The sequence below is a fragment of the Phalacrocorax carbo genome, chromosome 7 (assembly GCF_963921805.1).
Source record: "Phalacrocorax carbo chromosome 7, bPhaCar2.1, whole genome shotgun sequence".
Taxonomy (NCBI): Eukaryota; Metazoa; Chordata; class Aves; order Suliformes; family Phalacrocoracidae; genus Phalacrocorax; species Phalacrocorax carbo.
The window spans coordinates 44,946,234-44,958,292 of NC_087519.1; the positions used below are offsets into that span (position 1 = coordinate 44,946,234).

Consider the following 12,059-nt stretch of genomic DNA (forward strand, 5'->3'; position numbering starts at 1 on the left):
AAGCGCAAGTAGTGCTTTGTGACTGTTTTGTTCCCCATTGTATGGCCCAGCCAAGCGCTGCGTATTCTTCTCTCACTGAGGGGAGACCCTTGCTGTGTCTGATTCTCGTGGTGCTCCCACACAGGGAAGGAGTAACTGACATGAGACAAACTGCACCTAGGAACAAAATTGAGCAGCATGAGAGGAGAGTTTGGGACCTGGAGGCTGCCAGGGCAAGGGGGTCAAGCTGACTTCCCTACTTTCCCATCTGGCCAGTCCCTTCCATGGCAGAGTGGAGCTGGGCAGGGATGCAGAGGTGGTGCTTGCTGTTGCAGGACACTGTATGCTTGATTCTTCCAAAGCAGGTCACTGATGTTTTCAAGTAAGTGCTGTAAGCTGCTGGTGATTCAAACCTGTGTTTCAGCATAGCTGCCAGCTGATGGGCAGCCTTTCTGCTTCCAGCAGAGCCTGGCATATAGCTTTCCCCCAAAAGGGCTGGCATATAGCTTTCCTGTCCCCTTTCTCCCAGCCCAGGGGAACAGCAGTCACATCACGTGCCTTTAGGGAACGGCCCTCAGTGTTGGGGACCCATGTGTCCTTTCTTAGGGTGCCCAGGAAGGGGTGTGCTGGGGAAGTCTGAGCCTGGTCAGCAGGTAGAGGGTTGTTGTGGGCAGGCTACAAGGGCTTCTGCCCTTCCATTAGTCCTGTTCCAGCTCCCTTGCTACAAGCCAGGAACTTTCATGCTACAAGAGCACTGTAACAGCTCCTCAGCTTCCCTTGCCCCTGGATACTGGGTACGGGGAGCAGGGCAGAGTGTTCTTGCCTACATCCCATAGACACCAGCCTCCCGCGGCTGTCTGGTCCGCTGCTGCCCCAGGCTGGCCCTGCTGGGGTGCTGACATCCCAGCACTGTCGTGGCCCACAGACACACTGGTGACCGGCCTTCGTGGCTCATGTGCTGTTGGACACACAAGGTGGGAACTGCTTCTCCTCATGTGCCGCATTAGTATACTAAATGGAGGCTTAATGTTAATCCCCTGGGAGCTGCCATAGAAGCAGCCTGTCAGGACTGTGGCACAGCAGTTAGACCCAGGTGATCAGCGAGGGAGCATTGTGGCTCTGCTCCGGCATCGAGGGAGTGCGTGTTCTCTTGTGAAGTGAGCAGAGCTGGGCCTGGACGTGAGTCTTGGCTTTGGGTGGAGGCATGAGCCAGAGGAGTGGCTTTCAGGATTGCCGGTTTCCATTCCTGGCCTGAGCAGAGCATGGGTTAGTAATCAGGGCAGGAGTCCAGAGTCCCCCTGAGGAGACACCGTGCAGCACTGTAGAGTGGGATGGGACCCTGTGTATCGCTGTTCCTGCTGCCGGCAGCCACAGTCCTTTCCCTCATGTCAGAGAGTCTCAGTTGTGCTCCTGCCCGGTAAATGCACAGGACAGAGCCACAGCATATGTGACGACAGCGAGGTGTTGCCGGCGGTTGTGCCCTCGGAGTGCAGCAGCTCTTTCACATCAGAAAGAAGGAAACATCCAATCGCAGAGACGATTGCCTCTCTGTAAATAGCAAACGAAGTGCCCTAATTCAGCGCAGCAGCAGCTCTTCGGAGGCGTCCCTCAGCAGGCTCCATGGCAGACTGTGCTGGAGCTGACTCATCACTTCCAGCGTGGCAGAGATTGGAGCTTTTAGGCCCTAAGGATTTCACTGTTTCTTTATTAATTTTAAATTGATTAAAATGAATTTTTAAAATACCAAGAGAGACTTGCCTAAAGAAATGGTTGTAAAAAAAGAAGGAAATAGTTGGTCTGTGGGAGTTAACAGTGTGCTTAACAATCTCTGGCTCACACAGCTGTGAGTACCCATTGCAGCTTGGACGAGTCTTATGTCAGCTGTTCTGTCCTGGTGGATTAGCAAAGACAGGATTAATCCATCATTATTATTAAAAAAGTGAGAATTATGAACTGTCCTTGCTTATACACAGTGCAGACCCGCCAATGTCCTCATCCATGGCAGGATGGTATTACAGGTTTCTGCTCTCAGCTACAAGGCTTTGTCCAGAAGTTAAGATCTCCTAGGGAAGTGCAGCCCTGCAGGAGCATCCCATTCTTTCCCAGCATCACCCAGTGCTGAAGAATCTCCTCATATGGTCCGGAGACTCCCTGGGGTAGCCTGTGGGATGTCTTGTACCAGAACAGGCTGTTGGGTCCTTTGCTTAGCCTCCAAGTAAGGGTGCTGTAGCGAGTGTAGGCAGTAACAGATGAGTGGAGGATCCTTTTCCCACTGTCAGAGGGCAGTTACAAACGAGCTTTTCCCCTGGGCCATTCTCACTTGCTGTTCGTGCCCCCACTTTGTGGGATGGAAGCTGCCTTACACTGAAGCGAAAGGATTCCTGTCCCTTATGATTTCCTTTTTCTCCAGTGTAACTGTACAAGTCAAGGTAATGCAGATATTTAAAGCTTTTCCCTTCTGCCTCTCCCCTTTCACAGTGATGTGGAGGTGGGCGCAGTCTACCATCCAGCCAGCAGCCCAGGGATGCCTGCGGACCCACCTTAGTGAGCACCAATAGGGAGCCTTCCATGCCATGGTGGAGTCCAGAGATGTAGGAACCCCCTTCTTGGAGGCTGCAGAAGCAAGGTCAGAGCCCTCTCCACATGGGGAATCGTCCCTGAAGGTTCATCCTGGGGACTCCACCCCTCAGCGTCCTACCTCTGGCTTTGGAGGGGGAATGACACTCACCCCCATAATGCTGCGCTGCAGCACAGGACCTGGCCCTAACTTGTCAGTAGGGTTTGTTCTCCATTCTGATGAAGGTCCGGGCTAGCTCAGACAGCATATACCGGGGATTAATTGATAAATCTTTTTGTCCTGTAAATAAATACCAACAAATTAAAAAGAAAAACAAAAGGCAAGTGGAAAGCCCTGTGGTACTTTAGAGAAGGCAGAGCAGGAAGCTGAGAGGAGTGAAGGAACAGAATATGAAATTCACGTGGAGATAATAAAGCAGCAGGTTTTGTCAGCCCCTTTTATGTCTATCTAAAAAAAGAGACTATTTCAGTGAAACTAAAGAATAAAAATTTAAAAAAACCAGAAAACCTCTGCAAAAACAATTTGACACTTGCTATTGATTGAAGTAATGGAGCAAGCAGGGTTCTAAGAAGTTGCATAAAAGCATCTTTGGTCTGCTTGAAAAATTCCTCTAAAAGATACAGTTGTATTACTCATATGCTGCCCACCTATCTGTCTCTTCTCATCTCTAGGTCTCAAAAGCTGAACTGCTCTAAATTCACATGCCAATGCAGAACCTATTTTTCCTGACTCCGTGCCCTGCACTCAGCTATCAGTCTTGCCTGTGATGCTGTAAAGCAGATATTGCTGTGGAAGAGCCTGGCTGATGAGAAACACATAATTCCTGTTCACCTGCTTGAGCATCAAGTGGTGTCAACTGGGATAACTGGAGAAGCCCATCTCTTTCCCTTGTCCTCTGCTATCAGGTAGGATGGGTTCTTTCTTAGGCCTTGATGGCTCGCAGACAGCAGCAGAGCTTTGTCCTGGGTGGGTCATGGCTTCTGTGGTATGCTCCCTTTGGCTTCACCTCAGAGTCTATGAAAGATGACCAAGCACCAGTTTATTTTGTATGGCATGCAGATTGATGTTTTATCTGAGAGTGGCTTCTGTGTAGGTTTTAACATGTTTTATTTTTTTTGCAACCAAGGTGCTTTCCAAATTAATAAAAGGTACCAGCGAATTCCTTCCTGTGCTTAAACAGACTCAGATTGTTTTACTCAAATTAGGAAATTATTAAGTAGGGTAAGAAGAACACTGGGTTACAGAATGTTCTTGCTTCATTCATTTTGTCAACTGCAGTTTTAGTTTTAATTATTTATAACACACCATAATGTACTAGTTAATTTACAGTAGCATATTCCTGTACAGTAATGAAATTAGTGACATGAGACTTAGTGCAGCATTTGCTGTTTACTCTTTACTGAGTAATATATGCATTAATTATGTGCATATTAGAATGGCTTTAAAATATATATAGACTTTGCCAGAGGGTTAAGGTGTTTTAGACTTGCTTGTTCTTCATGTAGTTAAAAATAGTATCATCTAAGACCTGATCCTAAAGAAGTACATGAAATCAGTGTGACTATTTGTGGAAGGAAGGTTCTGGCAATGTGAAATTATTTCAGTCTCTGCAGGACCAGGCCTTAGCCAGCAGCCATTAAAGAGCAAGTTTCAGTGCTTTAAGGACAATATTCTTGTGTAAGATTATCTTATTTCTGTTTCCTTCTAGTTAAAAGATACCTGACAAGACTGCCTTCTCTTTCCCATATGAGTTGCTGCAAAGTCTGTTCAACCTCTGCTGCTGTTAATGATGAGCATGGATGTAAAGGTCAGCGAAGTGCTGGCCCTATGGGCCTGAAACATGACTCTGACAAAAGAAAATGCTGTCAGATTCACAAGGCAAACAGGTTTGGAAATAGAGAAAATATTTTTTTTTCACATTTTTAAAGTTTTATCACTCAGCTGTGCTATTTGTAGTAGTAGTAGACATAACATTTGCAGAAAGAAATGTGACAGATCTATTCAGCTGGCAATACTAAGTTTCTCTGTACTGATACCACATCTTGCCAACAATTCCTATCCTGTGGTGAAAGTTGTGTGTAGCTACCTAACAAGACAACTGGCTGTCTTCATTATGCATTTCCATTTTTTCGAGCTAGAGATAAGACCTGCCCAGCTATGCCAGGAATTAAAACAACCCAACATGTCCGTTCTTGTTTGGTGAAAATGCTTCCCTGAATTCTTAGAGCAAAACAATTACATTCTCTGTATTGTCACAGGTTCTGCTATTTAGGAGTAATAGCTGTCAAGCATCAAAAAAACCCACAACAAAACAAACAAAAAAAAACAAGCCAAGGACGTTCTTCTGAGGATGTGCCCTACCTTACTCTCGGTTTTGCTTCTTTTAGCTCCAGGCTAAGGATACTGCTTCTGAAACAAGAGTGATTCACCCCTTCCAGCTATACCAGCAGCCGGCCTCCTAGGGTCTGGTTTTCCTATTCACCCTCTTACAGTGGCTTGCTATGGAACATGCATAATCAATGCTTTCTTGCAGCCTCATGAAAGTAAGGACTGACTGGAGGAACAGAACCTGAGGGGCTTTGCCCCTCAAAATTCAGCGTATGTGAATAGGTCACATCAAGTAATTGAGCTGCATTTTCTTTCTCCCTGAGACTTTTCTGGCGGAACTGCCATCACCTTGCTGGGAGACTGAAGTGGTGAGATGCAGACCTGTGGGTGCCTTGCCAGGTAAGCACTCCTGCACTTCTTGCAGCAGAGGTGGGTGGGAGGGCTAGGCGAGGGAGACGGGAGGGTCAGAAGGTCCTCACGCGACTCCTGGGTGACCCACCACCCCTTTTGTTGAGTCATGCAGCTCCGGCCAGGCTCTGCATGACCGAGGGAAGAGTCACACCCCCACACTACTGCATAGGAGGTGAATACAGGGACTGCCAAGAACAGAGCCTCCTTTAGCCTTCTGAAGGATGAGGGATCAGGGTGTAAGGCTTTGCCACAAAATCACACCTGACATTTACGCAAGCATCCCTTTGGGAGAGGCCATGCCGCACACCCTGCAGGTTTTTCCCAACTTGCAGCCTCCCCCTTTGAACAGGCTGATGCAACAGATGGGTTTTCTAGAAAATGCGTGGCTGAGTAAACGCTGTGGGGTGGACAGTGGCCCTCTGAATAAATGCCACAGGGGAAGAGCACTCGGTGGAGGTGGACGAGGGTGACAGTGGAGATGGGCAAGGGTGACGTGACACTTGGAGAGTAATGCAAAGAAGTGGACTTTATCTCCTTGCAAAGGGGAACTGCGGGTGGCCTTTGGTTTAGATAAACAGCTATCAACAGCTGAGTGGATCAGCTGGGAGTGTAAATGTCTCCCTGAGTTAGCCACACTGGCATGGAGAGGAGATTACATGGCTCAGCCCAACCTAGGGTAAAACATCTAAACGACTAGCAGAGGAATTTCAAAGAGAGCAATGGGTTTGTGCTGGTGTCAACTTACATATTCCCTCCTGGTGACCAGGGATGCCCAGTGTCATGGCAGTGAGCGTATTATGGAGACCAGTAATAGTAATCATACTGGTATGGTGACTGAATTGTGTATTGCAGTTGCTAACTCATATTTGTGTTGTGTTTTCAGTATATTTTATATCACCCTGCTAAGTCAGAAATCCTGGGTGCAGATGGTGCAGGAGTGCCCGGGCGCTGGCAGGGCTGGTGGCTTTAGGCCATCTCACACCACATGGTGCCAGCACTTGTTACAGCTCTGCACTCTCTGTTACTTCCTGGTCTCTAATGTCCCTCCCAGGCCACAGGGAGAGCACCCCTTTCAAACGCCGGGCTATTACAGTGGGGTAATATCCCATGTATGTTATTTAAACATCACAGTACTTTACTGCACAAATGTATGCATTTCAGTAAAGCAAAGTATTACTTGGTGCAAAGACTAATGATGGAATTTGATCTCCAGTAGATGATGGATAGAAACCGATACATAAATTGTTCCCTTATCAAACACAAAAAGCACTTTCCTGCAGAAAAATGAGAACATAGTATCCAGCCAAGGAACGGAGAATTTCCTCCTTTCTGAAAATGTCTTTTGTCTCTCAGTCTATCAAATTCTACCCCATTATTATTTTTCATACAAGCAATGTTTTCAACCAAGCATTTTACAAGAAGTTCTGCCCCCTCCTCTTGTGTTACACAAGGCTCAGACATTTTAAGTGATACTGAACTGCACATCAGTAGTGGCAACCCAAGGGTCCCCTTCCATATAAGCACTCCAGGCCATGGTGCACAGCATGACACCTGGTTTCACATACTACACCCCCTTATCTCTGAGGGCCTAGTGTCAATTGTGGACATGACCTTTGCCAAAGAAAACTTTAGAAAGACACAATATGCATTTGCTTAAGTCTCCACAGAATTAATGTCCAGGGTAAAGTTTGGCCCATGGTCTTTTATGACACCAACATAATTTTGCTTCTAAGAATAAGGGTTTGGGGATATCAAAAATTCCAGTGCTCCAGACAGAGCAAAGCTAGATCCACCCCATTGTCATAATGTGCCATACAGTGTGAGATGTGATAGTGATGAACTGCCATCATTGTTGAAGCAGAGTATATTCAGACTGGAACACAGTTCACAAGGGGCTGGTGCAAATTATTTTTATAGTGGTACCATTATTTTGCACACGTCCATCCAGATAAACAAGACTCTGTGTTGTCCAGTCAGTAACAGATTCTTTGTGATTTAGTCTTGCTGATTTTTAAAAATTGTTACCATCAAAATGCTGGTGGCCCATGGTTTCTCATCTTCACTTAGACACCACAACCGTTCAGTACTGGGTTAGCAAAAATGACCTGTGCCTAAAAAGCCCGTCACCCAGGCTCTGCCTGTCGTCCTGACCTCCAGAGTACAGTGCCAGTGCCACTCATTAGCAGCTCAGTGACTCCCTGGGCTTTCAGTAGAGATGCAGGGAGACAGCCAGCACTAACAGTATGGATGGAACAGTAATTTATTACAGTATTGTCCTCTGTGTCCTATTAGGAAGAAAACTGCAACAGTTATTTGTTCAAACCATTCAACATGAACTTAGGCAGGACTTTGTTAATCCATGTTGAGAGACACTGTTCTTTGGTGGCAGTTGGTTTCTCACATTTCTTTAAAGAATGTGTGCGCATGTTTCTATATATATATATATATATATTGCAGAAAGACAGAAAATAATTGAAAGAATTACTCTTTTCATTTTTGCTTCTAACTTGCTCTTTAGGGATTTGTTAGAAGGAAACCTAAGCAATGAAGAAAGTAAGGAAATCTCACCAGGAGCAACACCCACGTGCAGGTACCAAATGCCTGCAGGTACGTGAATTCAGCTGATGCAAAGAAGCTGAATTTAAAATGCACTACAGAACAAAACAGGGCCAGCTGGAGGATTTCCTGTAAGAGAAAGGAAAAGCCTGGGGAGGCAGCAGGCAGAAACACTTTGCTGTGACGCATTCTTCCTGGCTGTGAGTAGTGTATCTGGAAGGAGGGGAATGGAAATGTCTTGGTTTGGTTATTTGGCCTGGTGAACTAGGCCAAATGTTAACTTCTAGTTAACATTTTTTTCATCTAGCATTCAAGGTGTTAGAGAGATTTATATATTTTTATATAGATATATTTTTTAAAAGTGTATATATATATATATGGGGTATTCATTATAAAAGGCTCCAGAAACACTGTGCTTCTGTGTCTGATCACAAAGAGAAACAATAGAAGATACAGAAAAACTTGTGAGGGTTACTCTGAGTTAAATGACTTACAGCTGTGTAAGGTGTGCAGGATTTGATGCGAGAAAAGCTTTTGTTGGTGAGCAATGGTGTCACGCGTTTCAGGTTGTTGCTCTTTACAGATGGTGGGGAGGTGAGCACTCGCCTGCCTGCAGCATCTCCCTCCTGCGCAGGGGAGCGGGTGCTGGGGCTGTGCTGGCTTCCCGGCACCCAGAGGGAAGAGGTGGGTTAGGGGACACCACCAGGAGGATCTCAGTAATGGGGGCTGGAGGAGCCAAAGGCAGCTGTGGAGGTTGTCAGCGGGAGCCCTCGCTGCTGGGACGCAGCTGCTGACGGGTAAGTGTGTGGCATGATGCAGCCCCTGTCCCTTTTCATCCTGGCCTCGCCTCGTCCTCTGACACGGGCAGCCCGTGAGATGTGTGTGAGGTGACTGAAGCATTGCAGGGGGTGAGGCCCGTGGTGCCACCCCTACCCCATGCAGCTCCCGGCGCTCTCAGCTCTGGCTTTCCTACAGTGGAGGTGATGGCAGGTGGCACTCATAGCTCCATAAAATACCTCCCCATAGGTTTGACTATTTCAGAGACTTTTAAAGCTGCTATTCCTGTATTTCCTTTACCAGGCATTAACAAAAAAGCTTCTTTAAGTCAAGTAAAAATGCATTTCATTTGGTACTTATCTTGCAGTCTCAATCTCGTCATACCTCTAATTTTAATGTAGGCTGAGTCATTTTCATCCTACTGCTTTAAAATCAGGCTATGGAGCATAGTCTTGTTCTGGTATGTTTGGGATGTAGAACATTTTTTTCTCTCTCTCTTGGTCAGATCTGTCCTGCCAAGCTTCTATCACTCAGTGCTCTTAGATATAAAAATAACATATAACTGGGGATGATTAGCAGAGCTATTTTTTTACTGTAAGCAAAATTGAAATGTGAAAGATGCCAGCTTACACTATGCAGATTGATTTATAAAAATAAATTAAATGAAAGTATTAGTCCCAATGAAAAATTTAACCTTGTTTTGACATAATTCCTTGGGGAAGAATTTGCATTGCATATGCGGTACAAGTTATGCAGTACTTGCTTTCTCTGTTTTGTTTATCTGTGGCCTACTGGTTCCTCTCCTGCCTGCCTGTCAAACCCTCCTCTGAGGTTGCAGTTGTTAACGTTTTTATGTGTAAAGTACTACATTGTTCTCTGTTCTTGTTATTGAAAATAGCTGATTTGGTTTTTGCAAATCCAAAGACTTAAGACAGACTCTTGGCATGGAAAATACAGGTGGAACCGTTGTAGTCTGGTAATGGTATAAACTACTGGAAGTGGTTGTGATGCAAAGCCTTGACAATAGGTAGAGTTATTCCAAATGTTGTATCTGCAGCTGCGTATCACTGCATGTACAGGGAGAGAAAACAGAAAATACAAGGGGAACACTACAGTATCCGTGTGATTGTAACGCGTCTAAAATACTGCACTCCTTGATCTGCCATTTAGGAAGAACATGGCAAAACTAGAAAAATACTGAAAATGGGACAAATCTAAGATTGCAGGATTGAACAAGCCTGATCTGTTTATGTACAAAATATGGTTGTGAATCTGGGCTGACCTAAATTTGCATTCACAAGTTGTTTTCTTCCTATGAACTTGAATGGTAAAGCAGCGACTGATTTTTATTTTTAAATTTATTTATTTTTGCTTTGCGTTCGTTTGAACCTTCATCTCGGCAACAATTTGGATCTTCACACAATGTGGGTTGTAACAGAGTGAATATGTACGCATTATACCAGCCCATGTAGAGTTGTTTCATATCTCGGTATGTAGCAAGTCAAAGTGCTGCGGCTCTGCCTTAAATTGGCGGCTGTCCTGCTTCCCTGTTGGTGCTGCACTGGCAAGAGGGAGGTGGATGGAAGCCGTGAGATGAGACCTGGTCCTCAGCTGCATGACTGTAATACTCCTCCCAGGCTGGCACAAGTTTAACCAGCCAATGTTGAGTGTGGGTTTTGGCCCATAACATGAAATTAAGCCTGGTGAGGATTTGCTTTATTTCTACTATCAAACAGGCATTAAAGATCTCTGTTCACTCTCAAGTGTAAGTCAGTTTGCACAACCAAGAAACCTCTGATTTGCTAGGCTGGTCTTGGCAAGACTGTCCTTGCTTACAGAGACAGGCTAGCAATTGCTAGTCACATTAATGGAAATGCCATCTCTTTTAAATGGAAAAAGATAACTTGTTTTTATTTGGCTTTATCTGCTTCTTTTCTACTTCTGAGTAGTTTCAAACCCAGTTTACTGGTCTGCTAGGTGAAAGTAAAGCATCTTAAAACAGCAAAGAAATCCAATATGTTGTTCAACAGGGGTTTTTTGTGTTGTACATTAAGTCACTATCAGTTGTCTGCTTAAAAAGTTGGTTTGGTTGAAAAAATGCTAACAATATGACAGATAATTGTGTGTTTTCCACATTTATTGTGGCATAAAGCAACAACAAAGTAGATGAGGGTAGCAGACTTTATTGCCTCTTATAGGAAGTCATACCAGGATTTGTAGTTTGTAGTGTAAAGGGAAGTCATATTATGCGTCTTTGAGGCTTCTTACCTACTCTTCATTGCCCAGGACCTTAGTATAAATCAAAAACAGGCTCCACGTGCTCATGAAGGAGAGTAAAGTATGTTACCTTGCACCTGTTAGGCATGAGCTTTAGCTCCCCTTTGTTGCTAGGTTGAGCAGGCTTCATTGCACTGCCTTGGTGCCACAGGGCTTTCCAAAAACCCCTTGCTCCCAAGACACTCCCGTCATCCTGTGCCAACCCAGCAGGAGTCACAGTCCCCCTGGGAGGTCCCTGCATGCCCGCATATATGCTCTTTGCCCACTTCAAGCCCAGTCCAAGGAAATAAATCAGAATCCTGCTGACTTTCTGTCAGATGGTTGCCCTGATGTTCAGCCTGCCAGTGAGACTGGTGGTGGTGATCTCTGGGGGTTATTTGTGTTTCCGGAGACTACAGGATCTGCAGCCAAAGACCAGGACTGTTGGACTGGACGCTGGGCAAATGCAAAGCAGGAGGCAGGAGACAAATGCAAGCAGGTGTGGGAGGAAATGTTTGTGCATTGTCTGTTTGCTTGCTGACTGGGAACTAGGCTGGGATGGTCAGTCTGCTCTTGCAATAGCTATCATCTGGCCATACCTTTCAGTCGTTTACAAGCAGGTGGCAGCCACTGAAACAGGCTGTGTCTCATTGCAAGTTCCCTAAAAGCTGACACCTGCAAAAGCTAGTTTTCTATTTGTAGCCATGGATTTATTTGCTGTTTCTAAAACCTTGCAGAAATGCATCTCCAACCAGCTGGATAAACACAAGCTTGCATGTTAATGCAATTTCTTCCCCTAATGACTGCTGCCCTACTGCATCCCATATTGTGCATGGAGCATTCCAGCTTTTGTACAAAACAAGATGCGATGGAGCATACAGCAACATTGACTAATGTCACTTGTCAGGTGCCTTCTAAAGGACAAGGTGAGGCTGACTGTAATACACTCCAGAGGATATGTTAGTCTCAACTTCTCTATGGCTTCAGTACAACAATAGAAATTTTCTTATCAGAAACACCACTTCTGGTACTGAAGATAATAAATGTATTAAAACAAACGTAGACTAAAATAAAGGAACACTTAAAATATTAAAAAGCACACAAAGGTGGATCCTGTGAATAATATATGTTAGGGCAGGGCTTCAAGTAGGTTGTCCCTTTGTACCAGCTACTT

The 12,059-nt window shown here is 45.2% G+C and overlaps 1 long non-coding RNA gene across 1 annotated transcript in view; it reads left to right on the top strand.

Annotated features, from left to right (window-relative positions):
• The window catches only part of LOC135314390 (uncharacterized), a 74,406-nt gene that overhangs the window by 15,137 nt on the left and 47,210 nt on the right, over positions 1–12,059 (top strand). Inside the window, exons 4-8 of the long non-coding RNA XR_010373890.1 lie at positions 2,458–2,605; positions 3,229–3,462; positions 4,266–4,443; positions 5,209–5,284; positions 7,815–8,052. This is a non-coding gene — a long non-coding RNA (uncharacterized LOC135314390). The remainder of the gene's footprint in view (positions 1–2,457; positions 2,606–3,228; positions 3,463–4,265; positions 4,444–5,208; positions 5,285–7,814; positions 8,053–12,059) is intronic.